This window comes from Oratosquilla oratoria, chromosome 1 (assembly GCF_046742065.1).
Source record: "Oratosquilla oratoria isolate Oo_2021 chromosome 1, ASM4674206v1, whole genome shotgun sequence".
Lineage (NCBI taxonomy): Eukaryota > Metazoa > Arthropoda > Malacostraca > Stomatopoda > Squillidae > Oratosquilla > Oratosquilla oratoria.
Window position 1 is genome coordinate 60,445,186 of NC_134777.1, and position 24,029 is coordinate 60,469,214.

Below are 24,029 nucleotides of genomic sequence, written 5' to 3' on the forward strand. Positions count from 1 at the left end.
CGCCACCGTTTTCTTGATCAAATACGAACCCACGATAACATCCCTCCACATACGCTTTACATAGATGTACGTGCTGGTGGTCTTGACTACGAGTCGAAAGCGCTCATACGGAGGTAGAAAAAAGTTCAACTCTTAATTTCTTTGCGCACAGAAAACGGACAAAGTTTCTTTCCCTTTGTACTGAGCCTTTCATACCACCATTCTTTGCCGATCGAACACCGTCGGGTCAAAAGAGCAGCGAGGATAGGCAGGGTGGGGGAGGGGGAGGGGGAAGGGGGGGAGCGAGGTTAACGGCTCTTGTGAAGGAAAGACTGGAAAATGTAGATACGGGAGCTGAGGAGAGAAGGTGCGTGAGCAGAAAGAAAAGGTGCGAGGCTAGGTATGCTGCGAGAGCAGAGGAGAGAAATTGCGGGGAGAGAGCAGAAATGTGAGAGGAGAGCCAAGGTGAGCGGGGACATTAAGGAAACATGTATAAGTGGTAGGTCCTTCAGTCCTTTAGTTACGGGGATAATGGAGGGGAGGGAGGGAGGGGGGGAAGGAGACTTTTTCAGCTGGGAGCGATAACAATTATGGGATTATATAAGGATTAAATCCTCGTGACCATTACCATTTCACCCCTTCAGGCCAATCTGTCCTCAACAGGTTAACTACTTCACTGCAACTGTCGAATTCTAGTTGTAGCTATCGACAGGGTAAAAATATATACAAGGCCAATGTAAGGTCAAACAACTCATCCCCGTAGGGGATATATATATATATATTATATATATATATATATATATTATATATATATATATATATATATATATATAAACAGACACGCACAGGATACAATAAAAGGCTAAAGGTGCGAGGCAATGGGGTGAAAGCCGAATCGACGAAAGGAGGAAATGAAGGGAAGGAAAGAAAAGAATGTGGAAAGAGGAGAAAATGAGGAGGGACGAATGGAGGAATGAAAAAAAGACTAGGAAGAAAGGAAGGAAAAGGAAAATACGTTGGGAGGAAAAAGGGGAAAAACGGATGGGAGTGTGCGGGGGAGTGAGGGGAAGACGGCTGGGAGGGAGGGAATGAACGAGGGAAAGACGGCTGTGAGGGAATGATGAAGGAGGGAGAGAAAGATGGCGGGGAGTGAGTGAGGGGGGGGAGGGAATGACGGGTGGGAGAGAAAAGTAAAGACGGAAAGAGAGGCGGATGGAGATCAGGAAAACGAAAATGAGAAGAGGGAGACCTGGCAACAAGCTTGAAACCCACACGGCGAGACATTAAAGACCAAACAGCCGTCTATCTCCATTTCGAGATCCGTAGTGCTCAGTGGGAAGAACAAACGGTACAGCAGCAGCAGCAGCAGCAGCAGCAGCAGGAGGAGGAAGAGGAGGAAAAAGGAGGAGGAAGGAGGAGGAAGGAGGAGGGACGAGAGAGCGGCGCGAACGGTAGAGTTGCGGCGAACTCTGGCTTGACGCGACGCAAAGTGAAAAGGAGAAATAGAGACAGAAGGAATAGAAAGGAAAAAAAAATAAAAGCGAGAGCCATTACGGCCGTAAAACAGCAGAAGCACGGTCTCCTCCCCTAAGGGGAGCCGGGAGGAGGAGGAGGGGGGGGCTCCTCCTTGCCCCCCCTCCCTGCAGCAGCCACCAGCAGGCCGGCTACAGACAGGAGGGGAGCAACCACACACCATGAATATAAATTGGATTGCGCCTCCCCGTCCATTCACGCTTCACCTATCCTCCTGTACCACCAACATCACTATCGCCTCCACCTCCAACTTCGCCTTCGCCTTCGCCTTCACCTCTGCCACCGCCACCATCATCATCTGTCATCTTTTTTCCCTCTTCAGGCACAAGAGCTCGGAACATCCAGCTCAGCAAGGCGACTGTGTACCGGTGCTATGCTGTGTTGGACTATGCTGCGATGTGCTGTTATGTATGGTTCGGTCGTTCTATGCCGCACCCTCTGTACCGTCTCCTTTTCTGAGTACTCTTTCCTCCTGTCTCCGGTGCAACTCTCCGCCTCCTCGTTCCCAGCGCCTCCACCGAATCGATCTCCCCCGTCCTCTCCTTCACTCTCCATCCTTCCCTTCCTCTCTCCATCCTCCCCTTCTCACTTCTCCCCTCCATTCATCACAGCCCCCCCCCTCTCTTTCCTTCCTATTCTCTTCCCAGTCCCCTTCCTGCATTTTTTCCTTTATCTTTTTTCATCTTCGCTTCCAGGTTTTCTATTACTGTCTCCTTTCCCCTTTTTCCTTCCTTCGTTATTAACTCCCCTCAAGCTATCCTTTCTTTACATCCCCTCCCGTGATTCTTTACCCTGGGGTCACGTTCACCAGCACCACAGTGCCCTGACAGCCGCAGCTCTTCTGTTCCCACTATCTGCCTTGCACCTACACCATCTCCCCTCTCTCCTCCGCTTGCGTCCCCTCTCCACATCTCTCTCTCCTTCTGCCCCCATCAACCTACCCCATTCTTCGAAGTCTCCCCTCTTGCCCGTTTTATTTCTCCCTCCGAAGTTCGGCCAAGTCGTCCGCACGCGTTCGTAACTCACTCTCTTCGCATCCTGAGGATCGTGGATTCGAGTCCTATCGGGTAATCACTTCGGGGCGTGGAGCTACCTCGGCCTTGTACTTACCCTGCAATCCTCCTCCATACTTGGGGCAAGGTATGGCCACGAAAATTATACAAATGCCGAAAACCAAACGAATATGTTAACAAGGCATAACAACTGCACCCGTGAAAAAGAGGTTGCGAGTATAGGCAGTGTAATAGCAAAAACCCCTTCTCATGACGTCACCACCTTCCTTCCCACCCTTCACCACCTCCAATTTGCATGCACTTTCCCCCCTCCTCTTTCAAAACTCGCCCCAACTCCTCACCCTCCTTTCCTCTTTACCTTGCCACCCAACTATTCGTCAATCTTCCGACGACTTAATCCTACACTGTCAAACTTTTACCCCCGCTCCACTGCTGTCCTTTTCCCCTCCCTCTCCTGCCGCAGGTCTTCCTTTCCATCCAGACCTCCCGAACCCCAATTCAGTTCGTTTTCCGACACCCTGGTTCTGCTTTCACAGGCTAGCCTTTATTGTGTATCTCGTTTAGTCTTACTTTTACGTCCTCCAGCCCCTTACTCTGTCCGACCCCTCCACCCCCTCCCTTTCTTTCTACTCTCTTCTTCGTTTCCCCCATCACGCTCCTTTTCCTCTTTTATCTGGGCCCCCGTCCCACCTGCAGCTTAACGTGCGCGCGCGCCCCACCACCACACGGATCCAAGAGCATCCCACCCTCCCACTCCCACTCCACTTTTTCCTCTCCTCACCCCGGCAGCTCCAGCAGCAGCATCAGCTTCGGTTTTATCCACAGCAACTCCATCCACGATTCAATTCCTCCGACTAGATTTGGTGATACGAATCGTATGATTCTTCAATAACGTCCCCCCTCCCCCACTGACGCCCCACCGGTCAACCCGCTTCGCCTCGCCTCGCCTCCCTCCTCGCCCACTCCACTCGCTGACTGCTGGCTCTTCCTTGACCTCTCAAGTGCCACTTGGGTGACCGAAGGGCGGTCGTTTCGTGCGCGGCGCCCGTCCTTGATGGGCGAAAGAAAATTCTAATTCTTGGCTCGAATGGACACTCGGGAGGTGAGAATTGCCACATCTACGGTGCCTCTGCCTCGGTCGGGCGACGCAGATAACGAAGACAACACCGAAGACGAGGATGAGAACGAGGATGAGGACGAGGATGAGGTTGGGGATGACGAGGAAGAAGAGGGCGAAGGAGGCCCCGTCTCCAACAAGGTTAGAATCCTAACGACCTCCATGGAACAAGAAGCACACAAGTACAACTACTAAACGATCCTGTAACTCAACCAATATTGCAGTACCAACCAATTCTGGAGAAGATCGAATGACCAACGGAGCAAGCGGAGGATGTGGATGTGGAACGAGAAGGAAGGTGAGGAGGAAGGTGAAGAGGAGGGTGAGAAAGAAGAGAGCGTCGGTGAATGAGGAAGGGGAGTAGCAGTAGGAGGAGGAGGAAGAGGAAAGAGGGGGAGAGGAAGGAGAAGGATAGGTGGCAGAAGAGTAGGCGGAAGAGGAGATGGAGGAAGAGGAGAGGGAGGAGAGGAAGGAGAAAAGGGTTAGGTGGTGGGAGAGTAGTAGTAAGAGGAGAGAGAGGAGAGGGGGAGAAGGAGGAGAGGCGGTGGGAGTGGAGTAGGAGGAGGAACGAGAGGAGTAGTAGTAGTATGAGGAAGAGGAGAGAGAGGAGGAGGTAAAGAAGATGTCGGACAGGAGCAGAAGAGGGAGCAGGAGGAGAGGGGTGAGGAGGAGAAGGGGAGGGAAGAGGATACATGGTGCAAGAGTAAACAAGGAAGAGAACGAGAAGCTGCGGGGAAGACAGAAGGGGTCTGAGGCAAGAGTTCGGCGTGTATGGGAAGGCAACAGAAGGAAACTGAAGGGAAGGACGGGAAGGAGAAAGGAAGAGTGAAGATAGGCACGGTAAAAAAAAAAGTCGAAGCGGTAGGAGAGGAATGAAATGTGGGAAGAGGGGGGAAAGTAATAGGAAGGGGAAAGAAGAGAGGAAAGGGGAGAGGGAGAAGGGATAAGAGGAGAGGGGGGCAAGATTGGAGAGACAGAAGAGGCAGGGCAGGGGAGAGGGAAAGGGAAAAGAGAAAAGGAGGAGGGAGAGAGGTGGAAAGAGAGGAGGAACGTGCGTGTGTATGAAAGAGTGGCCCCTGGCCACCCATCTGTTTTCCAGGTTTCGCACGTGCAGAGGCAGGAGTCTCCTCCGATGCCAACGCCATCGCTGCGATTCGATGTCCAATTCATCTACGATCTACGTGGACGCAGCAGGGAACACCGTGTCCCTCCCACCCACCTCCTCAGGAACCATCAACTTGCCAGCACACCATCAAGCCCTTGCTTTACGGCCAAACTACCCGTTCGCACGCATAAGCACGTCCAATTTCTCACCAAGAACTATTCGACCAATTCCTCACTTTACCTTCTCTCCAACGCTATTCCAATTCGCTCGCTCATTCTAGCCCCCTTTCTTCTATTCTTCCAGCCGTCATCTTCGAAATATATACTTCAAAAGGAGCCCACCACCTTCCCCGGCCCCTTCCCCCAAACTTCCCATGCTCTCAGTCACCCATCCCCGTCCCAAAGTGAACACATTGGGCAATCACAGGAGCCCTTTCCTTTTAAGTGAGCAACCCGCATCAGCGATATAATTTGTTTGTCTGGTGGCGGGGTTTCCTCCCCCTCACAAGCACATTGGCAAACGTGACTGCGTGCCACTAGGGAAGGGAGAGTGAAAAGTAGTCGTAGGGGGCAAGGCAGGTTCGAGATGGGTCGCAGATGAGAGGAAGAGCACGGGAGAGAGGGAGTAGAGAGGGAAACGAGACAGAGGAGCGAGGGAGGAGAGAAGGAAGAGAGGGGGAGGGAGGAGAGAGGAAGGGAGGGAGGGAGATAAAAGAAGGGAAGGCGAGGGGAAGAGGAGGGGAAAAGAACGAGAGGAAGAAAATTAGGAAATGGATGAGAGGAATATATTTTTGAGGAGGAAGTGGGAAAGGGAGTGGAATAGTTGACAGTGGGAGAAGAAAACAGTGGAAGAGAAAAAAAAGTATAGGAAATCGACCAAGTGCCGCGGTAAGAAAAAACTAGGATTCCAAGCGAGGATGGACGAACCGTAACTAGAACCATGGTCCTCCTGGAACGAGCAACCTATGTGCCGTGGGTGGGGGTGAGGGGGTTGGAGGGTTGGGGTGGGGTGACTGAAGAAACGGGAGAGAAAAGAAGAGAAAAAAGGGAGAGAATGAGGGGAACTAAGCGAGACAGGAAATGGGGAAATGTGCGCGAACGGAAAGAGGGAGATATGAAAGGAAATACGAGGAGGAGGAGAACAAGGGGAAGAGAAGGAAGGGGGAGGAGGGAAGGTGGAGACGAAATAAGTTACGAGGAGACTGGTGGTACAGAAGTAAAAAGACGAGGAGATACTGAAAAAGATTGTGAACAGCGTTAAGGGGTTCTAATAGGATTCTAATAACCTGGGCTTCTATCCTTGGGGACAATGGCGCCACGAGTCTCGAGAAGGATGGGGGCAGCAAATTTGAAAGTGAATAGAACTCCTCTTAGACTGGAAATTAGTTTCCATACGAAGAAACGAGGTTGTTGAGGTGCTGAAAGAAGGTAAACGGGCTAAAGCACTTCCGTGGTGGCAAAATAATGGGGGAGCTGGACAGAGAAGCAATGATGGCGCAAGGAAGAATGCAGTAAAAAGGATAAGAAAACTTCAGCGGAAGAAAGGGTGGAGATATTTGTCTAAAGACGGTACATGAGGGAAGAAAAAAGGGACGAGGTAATGACGAGAGACGGCAGGAAGGGGGAAGAGAGGGACGAGAAATAAGGATACGTAGCTGAAAAAAAAAATCACAAGAACGCAAATGGATAAGACAGGAAACGCTCCGACATGAAGCGAATGGAAAGGCTGGGAAAAGGGACAGAGGTGGGGTTGGGGGGGAGGGTGGGGGTAAAGACGGCACAACCTGCTCCCCTTCATTCACGTACACGTGCCACTCACCCCGTCCCCACCAACCCCCTTGGTTGGACGGACTCGGTTCTTTTGGTCTTCTAATCACCACCCCAATCCCCCCCCCCGCCCCAGCACCTCTTCTCAGTCTGCATAACAGCAAGCACCTCCTTTCCCCACACCCCCGTCTCCCCTGGTCCTCGAAGCTCCCCCTCAATTCCCCCTCCTCTCGAGCAGATCCCAGCTCCTCTTCCAACACTCCGGATCTTTCTTTTCAAACACTCCTACTCTGCCCTTCTCTCTTCCCCTTATCCAGTGCATCACCTACCCTTCACCTACTATCTACCAAAGCTCACCCTCCACTCCCCGCCCTTCCTCTCACTTGCTCTTTCCCCTATCATAAAGATGGGCACATGTACACGTTTGTATACATACAACTCTAAGTAGATATGAACTCATGTTTATGTACATACACTCTATATGCATAACAGCTGCGACTTCCTCTGACCTTTCCGTCTGCACCTTTGCCGCTCTCTCTCATCATAAGAGTGGATGCTTCAGGTTAAGGCAGATCCACCAAATGTAAACACGGTAAAGGAAGGGGGAGAGAAAGAACACAGGAAGATAGGAAAGAAGAGAGAGAGAGAGAGAGAGAGAGAGAGAGAGAGAGAGAGAGAGAGAGAGAGAGAGAGAGAGAGAGAGAGAGAGAGAGAGAGAGAGAGAGAGAGAGAGGGTTTAGCATTTCGTCTGAAAACTAAAGATTAGATTCTTCGAGTCAAAGGTGGAGCAATAGAAGTAGTAAAGGTAAACTTTAATGTGGATAGCAGAAAAGAGACGGAAGAGGTTGAAACTGGTCACCATTTTGAATACAAAGTATTCTTCAATCAAACATATGTAACTAGTCGGCTGGGACGTCATTAAAATTCCTAAAATGTTGACTATATTAAATATATACATATACATATATATACATATATACGTATACATATATATATATATATATATATATACATATATACACACACACATACACACATATACACATACACATGTATACACATACACACACACACACACACACACACACACACATATACATACACACACATATACATACACACATATACACACACACACATATACACACACACACATATACACACACACACATATACACACACACACATATACACACACACACACATATACATACACACACACACATATACATACACACACACACATATATACATACACACACACACATACATACACATACACACACACACACACACACACACACACACACATATATATATATACATATATATATATACACACACACACACACATATATATATATACACACACACACACACATATATATACACACACACATATATATATATATACATATATATATATACACACACACACACATATATATATTATACACACATATATATATATACACACACACACACATATATATATATATACATATATATATATACACACATATATATACACACATACATATATTATACATTATATAATAAACGCGCATGCGAGCGCGCACAACACGAACTGCACACGAAACACGAGAAAAACCTTGACATCAGGATCACGTTCATCATTTCGAAATTCGGCGGAGCCAACTACACAAACAGCAGACTTTTACCTGCTGCGAGCACAACACCAACGAACTTCCTCTTCCTCGCACGGTAGAGTAGGATGAAGCAGTTGCAGTACAGAAGCAGTAGGGGTCTTCACGCCCCGCCCCGTCCAACCTCAACCGTCATCGCCCCCCCCCCTCCCATCCCATGTCATCCAGCGACGCCACAGGCAAATCTCCTAGTCTGAATCTGAGGCATTCAACCTTCTTGTATTCACCGCCCACTTTTATATATTTTAAAGGGATTACAACATGCCAGCGCCCACTCTACGTATCATTTTATGGTTTTACAGCAAAGGATGCACCTACAAAAAGACTTGCATTTAAATATTTTGGAATTAAAATATAAGCAGTATCAACATGCCCATTCATTTTCTTCCAATTGTGCTGCCACCCATCTCAATCCAATTAGATGACATCCATTCTAATAAAGTCGATGTAACGAGTTTTCCATTAGGGGGGGAGATGGTAGGGAGGGGGGGTGGGGAAGAGAGAGAGAGAGAGAGAGAGAGAGAGAGAGAGAGAGAGAGAGAGAGAGAGAGAGAGAGAGAGAGAGAGAGAGAGAGAGTGAGTCTGAAGCATCCCTCTCTCCAGAGGTTCGCGTCCAATCCCCCCTTCACCCTCCTCACACCCAATGACCATTTTCCCGGTCAACCAAGAGCGGAACAAACAACTCACAAGTTACCACCAACTAAACATTTTTCCACTGCAGACTTTAAGGTCTCCCCAGATCTATCAGCCCTGAACACTTGACATTAACGTGTTTGAACAACTTCGTTCCGTATAACGACATTATTCTATGTAATTGAGGCGTGATGGTGCCAAATTTGGTACGAATTTGTATTGTTCCATCAAGTTTGATTACACAGACAGCACCACAGTAGCAGACGGTCTTCCAAAAGAAACTATGGACTGTGTGGGTCCATTCCATTTTTATCTTATTTATTTATTATTATTATTTTTTTTTTTCAGGTAGAGGAGCAGATGTAGCAAGGGAGAACGAAGAAGGAAGGAAGGAGATGAGAGGAGGGTGAAGGTGGGAAGAAAGAAAGAATAGGAGGAGGAGGAGGAGGAGGAGGAGGAGGAGGAGGAGGAGGAGGGGGAGGAGGAGGAGGAGGAGGGGGTATGGAAATGAAGAAGGCAGCAGCCGTAGCTCATATGGAGTGGGGGGGAGGGAGGGAGGGAGGGGAGAACGAGAATGATACGTCAGTGGAAAGTTGAAAGGGAGGTATCTCTAAATGATAATGGAGTGACGTGCTTTGATGAAGAGGCGTCTTTCGTACCTATGTGTCATGGCACCATTACAAACAGGTTCCTATGGTAGAGCTACATCTCCAGGTGGTGCCGATCCAACGGCGACTCCGGGAGACCTGCCGATGGTCGTCCGTCCCTCGACTAGTCGCACGCTCTTGGCCAGAATAAGCATCTAAAGCATGCTCAAGGAGTTAATCACATAAACTCCACCGGATAGCATGGAAGCACAAGTACCCAATCTACCTCTTCACTGTCCAAATGAATGCGAACAATGAAGAAAGAAAAGAAAGACAGAATGGACAAGTCAGAAAAATTAAAAATAATTGGATGGACGTACCACAGGAAGAAAAGGAAACTGTTTGGAATGTAGGAAAACCGACAGGGTGTTGGATATTCCTGGCGACCTCCACGGGGATAATGAAGTAAGGATTTATAGATTGGAAAAAAAAAGTTGGGGGGCGATTACGAAAGTGTGTGGAGGACGTGGAGGGAGGGAGGGAGGACATTGGAAAGGGAACCAGATGCACGATTATTGTATTCTTGGAACGACTGGAACGCTTGCGGAAGAACAGGACTTGGGGAATCGCGTAACTCGAGTGACTTTGGGTATCGAGTTACGCTGCTGCCGACAACAGCTGTTCTGTCTAATTAATCGCTAAGTTTGCATGCTGGAGGCCCTTCAACCTCTAATCTTGCAAATCACCCATCCACCCGCACACTACTGGCATGTTTACATACCGTGCGGTTTGAATTCAATTCACACTAACCGTCAAGGGGAAGGGGGGGGGGGAGTGGTTAATGCAGTCCCCGCGTTATAATCTTGTCTTGCAAAATATGAGCATAAATATTTCCAGAATGTTAATTGGTTTCCGCTCTGCTACAACTTTGTTTTCTATGAAGTTCTCACTTCGGAAAGACGTTCATAATTGAGACATGTTTGATCTTGTGCTTTTGGTCCACGTCTCGGTAAACCCAGTCTTGCAGTGTTCGTGAGCAAGTTTGTCATGATCCATTTGCATCAACTATTATTCCAAGGAGGTATAAACTCGTATGTATATTGAACCCAGGCGGCTTTGTAAACTGGCAAGTTTACCAAGACATGCATCCAGGGTATTGTGGCTCCTAGCAGTACTACTGTGACTAATTCTTGCGCATTACAGTTTCCCTCCCCTAGAGTGTAACGAAGAGTGGAGGGAAAGACATTACGTCGTGGTGGGGCTGCTGCAATGCATCCTCCCGTGGTGCAGGTCCAGATACATCAAGGAAGGGTAAGACTAGGAGTCGGCGAGAGGGGAAGATGGGAAAGAGGCGGCCTGACGGGGATGGATGTGAGTGGAAGAGAGAGGGGGGGGGTGGACGAGGGAGATGGGAGACGAGGGAGAGAGGAAACAGGGGAACTGGGTGGGTCCTAACGAAGGAATTCGGAGGTTGAACAGCCCCGGCTGTGGCACTAGTCGGGGTTTTGTTACTGCTTGAGGGGTCGGGAGGGCACACACAAGTGCCACTCGTGGCGGCACTCCACCGCAAGAGTGGGAGGGAGGGAAGGAAGAGGAGGAGGAGGAGGAGCAGCTAGAGGTATACCGGGGCCACGGCAAGCTGCAAGGCGAGGAGCCTCCCCTGAGTACAGACGGATCATGAGCGAGCGCGGAGCAAGCAAGGGTGGGGCACAGGACGACATGGTGTAGGGGGAACCAAAAGAGTGCGGGAACTGTGGGAAGAAGAAATGGTAAGTAGCAACTGGGAATTGGGGAGTTGAACTGGAGGAGGGCTATGGGCAGGATAGCGAGGCTGCCCGCGTACAGTACAGTAGTGGTTCTGATGAAAGAAACAAAGAGCAAGGGTCTGAAGGTATACAGAGCGGGAACCAAGCGTCAATATGGACAAAAGAACCGAAGGGCGTACCGAGGAAGAAGGAATCCGAAGTGGACGCTTTAAAGAGTAGGAAATGGAAAAAAAAGAGTAGTACAGATAAGAGAGGAGAAATTTACTTTTCCTGGAAAAGTTGCGGTGAGTCAAGAGGCGTGGGCTGGGCTGCGGGCGTGTAGCGAGGGACGCGGACGGGCAAGCGAGCCCGGGCGTGCAGCGGCGCAGACGTGAAGAGGACCCGGTGCCGGGCGTGGATCGCGTACGTAAGCGTATACGTAACGTACGCCCGTACGTCTGTCGCCTTGTTTATTCCCCGACACAAGGGCCGCCTATTGCGTCCATATCGCCCCCCCCCCTCCCGCGCCAGAGCTCCTCAGTTGCATCCGTCAAACATATCCAGCCAGTCCTTATTCCTCTGGGATGCCGCGTCCCCCTTCCTTGGTGCGTTGCCTGTTTCATCACCCCTCCCCTCCCACCTCTCCATGGCCACTATCCCAAGCACGCTAGCTGGGCCCTTGGATGACGCCATGTACCCCGCCCCGCACCTCTTTGCACGTCCCCACCACACCCCGCTACACGCAACCTGCCCAACCCTCCCTTGTCGCTCAAGAATATCACGCCCTTCTACCGCACGCAACCTAGCCTACGCCCACCACCGCTGTCCTTACTGTATCCATCTACCCTTTCATCTGATGCACGCAACCTACCACAACCTCTCATGAGGAGAGAAGAGGAAATGAGAATGGAGAAGAGGGCATCTGGGAAGAGCGGGGAGTGAGGGGGAAACTGGGAAGAGCGGTGAAAGGTGGAGAGCAGGGAGTGGGGGCATAGAAGGGGAGAACGAAGTGGGGGCATAGAAGGGGAGAACGAAGTGGGGGCATAGAGGAGAGAACGGAGAGTGGGGGCATAGAGGAGAGAACGGGGAGTGGGGGCATAGAGGAGAGAACGGGGAGTAGGGGCAAGGCGGGGGAGAACGTGGAGTGGGGGCAAGGCGGGGGAGAACGTGGAGTGGGGGCAAGGCGGGGGAGAACGTGGAGTGGGGGCAAGGCGGGGGAGAACGTGGAGGAGGAAGGGAGGCGGGGGAGAACGTGGAGTGTGTGCAATGCGGGGGAGAGCGTGGAGTGGGGGCAAGGTGGGGGGAACGGGGAGTGGGGGCAAGGCGGGGGAGAGCGTGGAGTGGGGGCAAGGTGGGGGAACGGGGAGTGGGGGCAAGGCGGGGAGGAACGGGGAGTGGGGGCAAGGCGGGGGAGAACGGGGGTAGAGGCAAAGAGGGGGAGAACGGGGAGTAGAGGCAAAGAGGGTGAGAACGGGGAGTAGAGGCAAAGAGGGTGAGAACGGGGAGTAGAGGCAGAGGGGAGAACGGGGAGTAGAGGCAAAGAGGGGGAGCACGGCGAGCGAGGGCAAAGGGGGAGAACGGGGAGTGGGGTCAAAGCGGGGGAGAACGGGGAGTGGGGTCAAAGCGGGGGAGAACGGGGAGTGGGGGAAAAGCGGAGGAGAACGGGGAGTGGGGGCAAAGCGGGGGAGAACGAGTGGGGTAAAGCGGGGGAGAACGAGTGGGGTAAAGCGGGGGAGAACGAGTGGGGTAAAGCGGGGGAGAACGAGGAGTGAGGTAAAACGGGGGGAGAACGGGGGATGGGGTAAAGCGGGGGAGATCGGGGGTGGGAGCAATAGGGGAGGACGGGGGTGGGGGGCAAAGCGGAGGAGATAGGGGAGTGGGGTAAAGTGGGGGAGATGGGGAGTGGGGGCAGAGGGAGAAAACGTAGGGTGGGGCAAAGCGGGGGAGAGCGTGAAGTGGGGGCAAAGAGGGAGGGAACGGAGTGTGGGGGCAGAGGGGGAGATCGGGGAGTGGGGGCAAAGCGGGGGAGAACGGGGAGTGGTGGCAAAGAGGGGCAGATCGGGGAGTGGGGGCAAAGAGGGGTAGAACGGGGTGAGGGAGAAAAGCGAGAACAGGGAATGGGGACGGGGGAAAACGGGGAGTGGGGGGCAAAATGGGGAGAAAATGGGGAGTGGGGGGCCAAAGCGGGAGAGCGGTAAGTGGAGGCAAAGCAGGGGGAGAGCGGGGAGTGTGGGGGGTAAGAGAGAAATGAAGGGGCAAAGGGTGGAAGGGAAGAGATGGAGAGAATGAGGACACGAAGATACGATGGCGAAGGCTGGAGGGGGGGGGGACTGAAGTGGGCCGAGGAGATGCAATGGAAGATGGGAAGGAAGGAAGGAAGGAAGATGGGAAGGAAGGAAGGGGGAAAAAGGCACGTAGAGGGAGATCGACCACCGTGACGAACATTCTCGGCACCACTGCCAACAGCATTAGCAACAGCAGCAAAGCAACAGCAGCAGCATCCATGCATATTGATGTGGAGGTGCAAACACGCCCCGCTCAGAGAGCGAGATTACATGCGTAAGGCGATTCCGTTATGAAAAGGGTGAGGTGGGTGTAGCCGGGGGACGGGGGCCGGGGGACGAGGAGGAGATCAAAGTTGTGCTCTGTGGGACGGAAACATTGATGTGGTGTGGGAAGTGGGAGGACGGAAGCTGGAGACTGCGGCAGAGTGGGAGCGGTGGAAGGTGTTAAGTGGGAGGGGATGAACAAGGTTGTTGCGGGATGGTAGGGAAAGGGGGGGGGAAGAGGCAAGAGTTGCATGAGGGAATGGAGAGATCAAAAGGGAGGGCGCGAAACACTGGGGATTAGACGGAACGGCAGATTGAAGACCGGAGTATGGGGGGGGAGGGGGACGGGGGACTGCGAGGGACGCGCAGATTAGAGTCGTCCACTGCGGTTTAAGATACGGGAGATAAGGGACTCAGGGTGATCTGAATTATCGTTTGAGAGAGTGACATTTGCTTTCAGGGATTGTATGAATAATGAGGTTCTCAGGGAGGGGAGGGGAGGGAGGAGGAAGGGAGGGGAGGTAGGAGGAAGGGAGGAGGAAGGGAGGAGGAAGGGAGGAGGAAGGGAGGAGGAAGGGAGGGGAGGGAGGAAGGGAGGGGGAGGAGGAAGGGAGGGGAGGAGGGAGGAAGGGAGGGGAGGGAGGAGGGAGGGAGGAGGGAGGAAGGGAGGAGGAAGGAAGGAGGAAGGAAGGGAGGAGGAAGGAAGGGAGGAGGAAGGAAGGGAGGGGAGGAAGGGAGGAGGGAGGAAGGAGGAAGGGAGGAAGGAAGGGAGGAGGGAGGAAGGAAGGGAGGGGGGAGGGAAGGAAGGGAGGGGAGGAAGGAAGGGAGGAGGAAGGAAGGGAGGGGAGGGAGGAGCAAGGGAGGCAAGGCGGGTAGAAGGAAGGGTGGGAAGGAGACAAACAGGAAGTTAAGGAGGGGGAGAAGAAGAGAGGGAAGGGAGAGAGGGAGAGGAAGAGGGAAGGGAAGGGAGAGTGGGAGAGGAAGAAGGGGAAGGGGAGGAATAAGGGAGGGACGGGGAGGAAGGAAGGTAGGGAGGGAAAAAGGATAGGGAGAAGGATGAAGAGGGAAGGATGGAGAGACGGGAGAAGGATGAGGGAAGTGAGGATGAGGAAGAAGGAATGAAGGAGGAGGGAGACGAAAGTAGAGGGAGGGAAGGAGGGAATGAATGGAGGGAGGGAGGGAGGGAAGAGAGAGGAGGGGGAACGGGCGGGTAGAGAGAGGCAGGGAATGGAGAGGAAGAGGAAGGGCGTAGTGGAGAGCGAGTGGAAAGTTAGTGAAAGGAATGTCTACAGTTACGGGAGAAATGGGGAACTGCTGCGGTTTTCTGGCGGGAGGGAAGGGACAGACTGGCAGTCGAGGGCGAGAGGAAGGGGGGTCGGGTGGCACACTTGTGGTCGATCTGTAGGGAACGCGAGAGGGGGTGCATTACCGTCGCCTGGGAGGTTTTCCAGGTGGTCGACTGCAAAGTTTGGGAGGAAGGAGGGAAGAATGGAGGGAGGAAGGGAGAGAGGGGGGTAGAATGATGCGGTGGAGAAAAGAAAAATAAATGGAACAAAGTTAAAATACATAGGGAACGACATTGTACACAAGAATGATGACCGGACGAGAGGAATGTGGGCGATGGTCAGGATTAAAGGTACTAAAGGGTTCAGAGACAAAGATGAGGACGGGGAGTGGGACGGGGGGAGGGGGGTGGATGGTGGGAATAATTTTAAGGAAGACAGGGAAGATAACAAAGAACAACGGACAGGATGGTTAGAGGGAGGAAGGTAGGGGAAAGAGTACGAGACATGAAGGTGGAGAGTGGGGGGGTAGGAGAGTTGATGGGGGAAGAAAAGAAAAAGGGGGGGGAAGAACGAAGGGATGGGAAAGAGCGGACAGGAAAAAGGCATCAGCACAGAGGATTTGCGAGATGACACGAGTAATAACGACCGAATTGGGGGAAAGGGCCAAGTATCCAGAGGGCCAAGGTAAACGTGGGCAGCGGGGAAAGAGGGAGTGAGGGAGTGATGTGGGAATGATTGGGAGCAAGGGGTCCGAGGAAACGACGACGACGACGACGACGACGAGGAGGAAAGGAAGTGGGTAAAGGCGATCAAGGAAGTGAGGAAGGAAGGTGGGAAGGTGGGAAGGCAGGAAGGGTCTGATGATGGGAAGGAGATCATATAGGAACTATTGGGGAGACGAAGATGGGATGGAAAGGAGACTATAGGTGAGAAATGGTCGGACAAAAATATAGGGGGATGAACGGGCTAGTACACACACGCACAGATGGAGAGAGAGGGAGGGAGAGGGAGGGGAGAGGGAGGGAGGGGAGAGAGAGAGAGAGAGAGAGAGAGAGAGAGAGAGAGAGAGAGAGAGAGAGAGAGAGAGAGAGAGAGAGAGAGAGAGAGAGAGAGAGAGAGAGAGAGAGAGAGAGAGAGAGAGAGAGAGAGAGAGAGAGAGAGAGAGAGAGAGAGAGAATATGGAGGGGGATGGGGGATTTAAGTAGGGTTGAATTGAATCTGATCTCGACTGACTTAGACGAGTGGTACACAATTAGGCGCCTAAGATCAACTCTGGGAACTGGTGGCGGGGATGACGGGCGGGCTCCGGACAAGGTACGGCATGGGGACGAGGGGGAGGGTGGGACGAAAACAGAGATGGCCTTGGTGGAAAGGTAGGATTTGATGGGATGGAATTGGACCGGCAGGTTAAACTGGGACATTGAAGGGAATGGGATCGGGTAGTTTATGACTTGGAATAGGATCGGGTAGTTTATGACTTGGAATAGGATCGGGTAGTTTAGGTTTTGGAATGGGATGGAAAGGGAATATTGAATAGAATAGGATAATATGGGGCGACAAAACTGAGCGAGATGGGAAGGAGGCGAGAGGAATTAGAAATAAATAACCGAATGCACGTTTTCAGCGTTGAACGTCTCCGAACAGGTAACCTCATGAATCGAAGGTCGAGGTTGTGAACTTTTCACAGCTGGTTCAGTGTTGGTGGCGCTGGGACGTGGCAGATGACCCAAGACCATGGCTAGTGAGTTTCCCTTCCTCGATCGGTGAGGATTTCATTCGCTACTTGCTGGAGTTTGTATTCGCAAGCCTGATATAACGGGTCTTTATGAACAGGCACGACAGTTGAGGTCAAATATATACAGAGTTTTCGAACTGTTGGCTTTCCCTTTGCAATGCTTATTCACACACACATACATACATTTGCAATAGGATTCCAATTTGTAAGAACCCTACATCTGGCGAGTAGTAACACCAGCAAATAGAGACAAAAATTAGCCTAGTGTGAGACTTCCTTGGAAACAAAAAGCGAGAGAGGAAGAGGATAATGATGAGGAAAAGGAAAAGGAGGAGGAGGAGGAGGAGGAGGAGGAGGAGGAAGATAATGTGGATAAAGGCGACGGGGAAGACAAGTATGAACTCGGTTCACTTCGAATAAAAAAAAATAACGTCACAAGGGGGTGAGGGAGTCGACCGACTCTGCAGCCTGGCGGCAGGCATTCCCCCCACCCATGACGTCATACCGTTATTTTCTTTTTCTTTTTCCTTTTGGAAATGAACCGACCTGCTGTCGTCTGGAGCTCTCCATTGGGAAGACGACGAGAGTGAGAATCGACGAAGAAAAGGATATCAAGAAACGAAAGGTTGGGAAGGAGGGAGGATGTACAGGAGTGAAAGAGGGATGCAAGAAACGAGTGGTGCTGAAGGAAGAAAGGACTGCGACAGGAGAGAGCGAGACTGCAGAAGCAGAGATGCGTAATAACTTCTGAAAATGAGATAAAGAGAGAGAGAGAGAGAGAGAGAGAGAGAGAGAGAGAGAGAGAGAGAGAGAGAGAGAGAGAGAGAGAGAGGAGAGAGAGAGGAGAGAGGAGAGAGGAGAGAGGAGAGAGAGAGAGAGAGAGAGAGAGAGAGAGAGAGAGAGAGAGAGAGAGAGAGAGAGAGAGAGAGAGAGAGAGAGAGAGAGAGAAATTTCCCGAGCCCGAGCCATGAAATGACAACATACGAGGCGCGGAAGCGCTAGATGACGGCATCATCTTCGCACACATCTCCCTTTATCCCTCCCTCCCCTCCTCACCCGCCCTTCAGCGGAGGATGCGGGGAGAGAGAAGCCAGGCTGTAAGAATTGCCCTGCCCCTGGGGGCTCTCTCCCGGGGCCTCCAGGGTTCAGACCAGCGCCTCTGTTCTCTACTGACGAGGGTGGTGTCAGCCAAGCCGGTAGAGGTTCCTCTCGTGGCGATCAATATGGACATTTCTTTGTCAACAAACACGGTCATGCTTTGCTGTACTTTGGTAGCAGCTTACTTCACCACTGGCCACAACCACAACCTCACCAGCTGTGGACACCATCGTGGCAAGCTACAGTCCGTGCGCCCCAAGGAGTCCGTTCAAGGTGTAGCATACGTCATGACTCGCTACTAGCCATTCTGCCAAATCAACCTAGTTCATGCCTCTTCCTCCCCTCTCTCTCGCTCTCTCATTTCCCATCTGTGAGCCATTTTGTTTTTTTTCATATTCTGTATATAGTGGAAGCTGTATAATACAACGAGTATCACATTTTAGGAATATAATAACGCCCTGAATAAATTCTTCAAGTGGCAACGCTTTTTTTTTTCCATTTTGCCACGCCGAAGTGCCACAGGTGGAAAAGGTGGATTGGGATTTTTTAGGATTGATCCTAAAAAGTGATCATCGTTGTACTATACAGCTTCCTTTACTATATACAGAATAAAAAATAGCACATACATGGGGAATGAGAGAGGCACGTACTAAGGTTGATTTGGTATAGCGGACTCGTTGGAGCGCATGGGCTATGGTGGCAGAAGCCAAAGCTGGTATGGGTCTATACGAAGGGCAAGCAAGCTCATCGAGGTCAAGGACCCGAAGGTTTGAAAGATGTAGGGGGATTGTTCAGGGGATGTATGGCACCTGTAACCACTACATTTATACATGACGCAGATTAGCTGAAGTATATTTCAGAACGACTACTTTGCTAGAACTGGGACAAACAGTATGTTTTTAGCATCCACAGATCTCCGAGCCCTAATCTCGCTCTCCCTCGCAGACAGAATGGGAGCGAGGGTGAGTGGAGGGGAGGGAGGGAAGAAAAGAAATAAAGGACGGACAGACAAAGAGAGAAAGAGAGTCGGCCCGTTTTCCGGGAGTTCCCCGTGGCAGCATCAGCAGCAGCAACTTGGGCCCACTCGCAGTAACTCTGGTCGTAAATGTGATCTTTCATTGAGATAGTTTCGGAGAGGAGCCAACTTGAAAATGACACAATCCAGTCGAAGTCGTTACCTTTCACACCCTGCCTGCCCCCTTCCCTCTCCCTCTTGTCAATAAAACCATGACCTGGTCGACCCACTTCTACACGTCCACTCCCTCACTAGACACAAGAGACCCCTGATGTTCTTCGAGTTCCCCCGCCTGATCCCTTTTCTTATCCGCGGTTCCAGCCCGACCTCGTACTCGGTCGAAGGACCCAGCCTCTTACACGAATCCCTAATCCCCCTCCTCCTATCCCTCCTTGTAGTAACCATTAACGTTATCGACAACTTGGCGGGCCCCGTCCCTCCCCCTCTATCAACACAACCCACTCTCCCCTAGGCCTGATGAGAGGAGCCCGCGCGACCCGATCCGACGGCCTCTGCGCATGCGCCGCCGGAGCACTGGCTGGCGTCACTACCATGGCAACAGGAGAAGAGGCAGAAGCTAGTGCAGCATCAACATCCAAGCCGACGAGCGCACGGGGTCACCTTCAGATTCGACGGGCGGCAAACATACTCACCACTCACTCGCGCAGCTGTCTCGGGAACTTGCCTGCAAAGAAAAGAACCATTAGGCAAGGGCGTGACGCTACCGTCGGGGCGGGGGAGGTGACACTCAGGCTGGGTCAGAGCCCCCAATCTGGAAATTAAATAAAAAGCAATCGAGCCGAGTCCAGCAACAACAGGTGTGACCAAGAACAAAGAGGGACTCGAGACGGGGTTTACATGCGAGAAATCAGGGATATGAAAGAGAGAGAGAGAGAGAGAGAGAGAGATGAGATGAGAAAAAGAGAGGAGAGAGATAGGCAAACGCACTGTTCAGTTAGGCATACAAATGCTGTCGAGATTAACCTTGGGCCAAACATGGAGATCCACCCTTCCCCTCCTTCCCTCCCTCTTTTACAAAACCCCACACCCATTGCGTCTTCCCACACTTTAATCCTAGAGCAATTACTTGCACGAGCTTAAACCATTATGTGCGACAACTCTCACTTTTGCCACCCGTCCCCTCCTCCCCTTCTTGCTCCTCCAAACACCCACGACCGCAAGCAGAATCTTGGTATATTAGATCGACCACATTGTGGTCTGTTCGCTTTGCTGGTCGACCGGCTGGGAGGGCGGTGGGCGGGCGCGCGGCCAAACCGTAAGAAACAACTTACAAAAAAGAAATATAAATCCTAATAGACTAGGATGGAGGGAGGGAAGGCCCCGATTAAAGTCATGAATGAAGCACCGTGGGTAAAGATGAGGCTGAGAAGTGAATGAAACTCCGTCCCCTTCCAACCACCACCATCACCACACCCTGAACCAGCAGGAGCAGCAACACCAGGAGATCCAGGGACGAGCAACAGCAGGTTCAGGCCAAGGTCGTCCCGAGAAGGAATTCGAGCAAAAACCGAAGGACTTCAACGCAGCAACCGTTCCGGGCCGGGAGGGGCTGGGAGCGGCTGGGCGTAAGCGAAGCTGCGGCCCAGCCCGGCCCGGCCCGGCCCAAGCGCGTCCCGGCAACTTCAGTAACTCAAGGCAGGGTTGAATCAAATGCGGCATGGCACACGCACCAATACGGAAAAGGAACTTATGGGCACTGACATGGGAAAAAGACGGGAGAAGAAGATCGCCCATAAAATGAGAAAGTTGGGCACAACTGTTGGTCTTGATGTAAAACGAAGTCGTCAAGTCGCGTGATGAAGCATCATTGTACACTTCACGCATCACCTTCCTCAAACGAAGACAGACCTCAATTCTTCGTTTGTCTGTCCAGTCGCGCCTCCAAAACAACCAACTATACACTTCCTACTCCTCCCATGGGAACGATCTGGCGCAAACCGACATCAAGAACCACAGACAAGCACGCCAAGGACATAAAAACAAATAATATGCAATCTGGCTGCTCACTGCCTATTAACCCGGTCCCACGACCCAGCCACAAGGAGCTGCACTGGCCTCGCACACACAAACAGCCCAAAGCCCCTCGCACTCCAGGAAGCACAACGGGCCGCCACCGAACTGTCCCAACGTCGGTCTTGGTCCCAGCGGAACCAGCTCCACTGACAAATATAGAAGATAGGAAGGAGGGAGAAGAAGAGAGGAGAGAGATCAAGAGAAAAACAAAGACAAACACACACACACAATATATATAATATATTATATATATTTATATATATATATATATATATATATATATATATATATATATATATATATATGAGAGAGAATGTGGGTGGGGAAGGGCAAACGAAGATGTGTTAGGAATAGAGTTTATTGCCCTGAGGGCAATAAACTCTATTCCTAACACATCTTCGTTTGCCCTTCCCCACCCACATTCTCTCTCATTTGTCTGAAATAATCTTATATATATATATATATATTATATGTACATATATATTATATGTACATATATATTATATATATATTATATATATATATATATATATATATAAACGTAGGCCCTGCAGCTTTGGGTCCACCACCATTGCAATCGGTCATTTATCAGTAATACCTTCTTTCCTCCTCTTCGTCCTTCACCAGCGACGGGACCCCACCCCCGTGCCAAAACTAATTCGTGGGTTCGCCCCCCCCCTCCCCTACAACCGGCCCCTCTCCTCCCTCCACTGCCAACACTCGACCCGGATCTCAATGGCCAGAGGCGAACTCTGCCAATTCGTCCAGCCACTCTAGAGTCTACACCCAAGGTCACATGATAGTGGTTAATGGTGGTGGTAGTGATGATGGTGATGATGGTAGTAGCAGTAGTAGTGATGGTAGTATGGCAGTGGTGGTAGCGGCGTAGTGATGATTGTGAGTCAAATTAGTGATGGCTGATGTGATAGTGGTGACAATGACGATTATGACTTGAATAACGGTGAAGATAAAAACACTAAAGGTCACGGCGAAAAAATACTCTAAATTATTTAATAATGATAAAAACTCTAGCCCCCAGTTCTTTTGGACCATTTAAAGGGACCACGTGCCCCAATTTTGACATATCCAATCAAGAAGTTCTCGTAGGGATCCCTACTCTACCAAACCCAAACCACAATCCTGCCAACATTCATCCTCTCGTGACACAGTGCCAACACGTCTATAGAGCCAACCCTCAGGCAACCTCAACACACCAACCACACTCAGCAGCTGGCCACAACGATAACTTTGAAGTTGCAAGGCACGCAACATCATCAGCAACAACCCAACATACCCAATTAGTCCCGCGTTGTACAATATAACCACCCCCACTGGGATCGGGACAGGCTAATTGCACCGTCACCATCACCACCAATGACTGCTCTATCACCATCATTAGCACCACCATCTATTATTATCACCACTTGCTGCACGTGTACCAGTTACAGCAGCCTCTTTCAATCTGGGTCAGTCTACATCACTGGCAACCACGTTATCAGATATCGCCCGTTAATGTCAAACTATAGTTAACCTCCAACCACCAGTATCACCACCACTACGATCACATTTGCACCACCACCAGCAGCAGCAGCATCACAATCTTCCCCCAGGAGTATCACTATCACCACCAGCACGGGCAACAAAGAACATGTCAGCTACAACCCAACACTATCGTGTAACAGGAGGAGCACATTTAACAAAGTGGATCCATGCGGTTTCCATGGCAACCCGAGCGAGCGCGAGATGGGTCCCTACAGGCAGTCCTCGGCACCCACCCAAGCGTGGATGCACACGCACGAGCGCGCGCGCGCGCGCACGCACACACACACACACACACACGACACACACACTAACTCTTTGTCGAACTGCCGTCGTCAGTGCACTCTAGGGACCTGCTTGCAATAGGACCTAGAGGAGGAAGTGCTTGGAGGAGGAAGAAGAGGGATTAAAAGCAACGTGGGGACGGAGATGTATATGATGAGGGGAAGCAGCCGTGCTGTGACTGCGCGATGGCGAAGTGGGATTGGGTGACGGGGAGGGTGAAGTCGGGAACAAAGAGCAAGAAGGAACAAAGAGAAAATAAATATTTATAGATAGAGAGAAGGGGGGGGGAGAAAGAAAGCGAGAGACGCTAAGAGAAATAAAAGGAAAGACAAAGAACTTTGCATTAACATTCGTGTTTTACCCTTAAGTATTGCTGGAACAGGTGTGGCTACCTTCCTCCCTTCCTTCCTTCAACAAGGAAGTGTTTGTGCACGACTGTCTGAGCGACAGTTCGGAGAATGAGGGTCGTTACTGGTTATGTGCAAGACATGGGACAATCTATCTGCAGCAAGACGAAAGAATGGGACCAGAAAAACACAGAGCACGATTCATGGATTGTCCGGATTCCCCATTTCCCTTCCGTACTCCGTGCCACTCCTTTGGGAGCGAAGGAGCCGAGAGATCTACAGGACGTACAACGGTAAAGAACGTCGACATAGTCGCCGTCAAGACCACATTTTTCCTTCCTCCGACGCGGCGAGGGGCGTCGGCGGAGAAGTAGTTTGGGCTCGTTTGGATATGTCAGTAAAGATAACGAGGTCGCCCTTCATCTGCGGCCCGAGCCTTCGGCAATCCCACCTTAATGAGGAGGCAATTAAGCGTGCTCGACTCGTGCTCCTGGTGGGGGACGGGGGGCTGGCGATGACGCTGGTGGGCGCCGATAGTGGCCGCGGCGGTAAGCGAGGTGCTGGGTTATGGTGGTAGTGGTGGGTGGTGTTAGTGGTTAGTAGTGTTAGTGGTAGTGTTAGTGTTTGTGATGGTGGTAGTGTTAGTGATGGTGGTAGTGTTAGTGGTGGTGGTGGTGGTAGTGTTAGTGGTGGTAGTGTTAGTGATGGTGGTAGTGTTAGTGATGGTGGTAGTGTTAGTGATGGTGGTAGTGTTAGTGATGGTGGTAGTGTTAGTGGTGGTGGTGGTGGTAGTAGTGGCAGAGGTGGGTGGTGGTAGTGGTAGTGGTGGGTGGTGGTAGTAGTGGCAGAGGTGGGTGGTGGTAGTGGTAGTGGTGGGTGGGTGGGTGGTGGTGGTGGGTGGGTGGGTGGTAGTGGTGGGTGGGTGGGTGGTAGTGGTGGGTGGGTGGGTGGTAGTGGTGGGTGGGTGGGTGGGTGGTAGTGGTGGGTGGTGGTGGT

At 51.4% G+C, this 24,029-nt stretch overlaps 1 protein-coding gene across 3 annotated transcripts in view; it reads right to left on the minus strand.

Moving 5' to 3' along the window:
• Positions 1-24,029, minus strand: part of LOC143031028 (fasciclin-2-like) — a 737,926-nt gene that overhangs the window by 422,435 nt on the left and 291,462 nt on the right. Inside the window, exon 2 of one of the 3 annotated variants that reach the window (XM_076195602.1) lies at positions 19,482-19,513. The exons of the other annotated variants lie outside the window; for them this stretch is intronic. The gene's annotated coding sequence lies outside the window, so the exon portion shown is untranslated. The remainder of the gene's footprint in view (positions 1-19,481; positions 19,514-24,029) is intronic. 3 annotated transcript variants of the gene reach the window in all.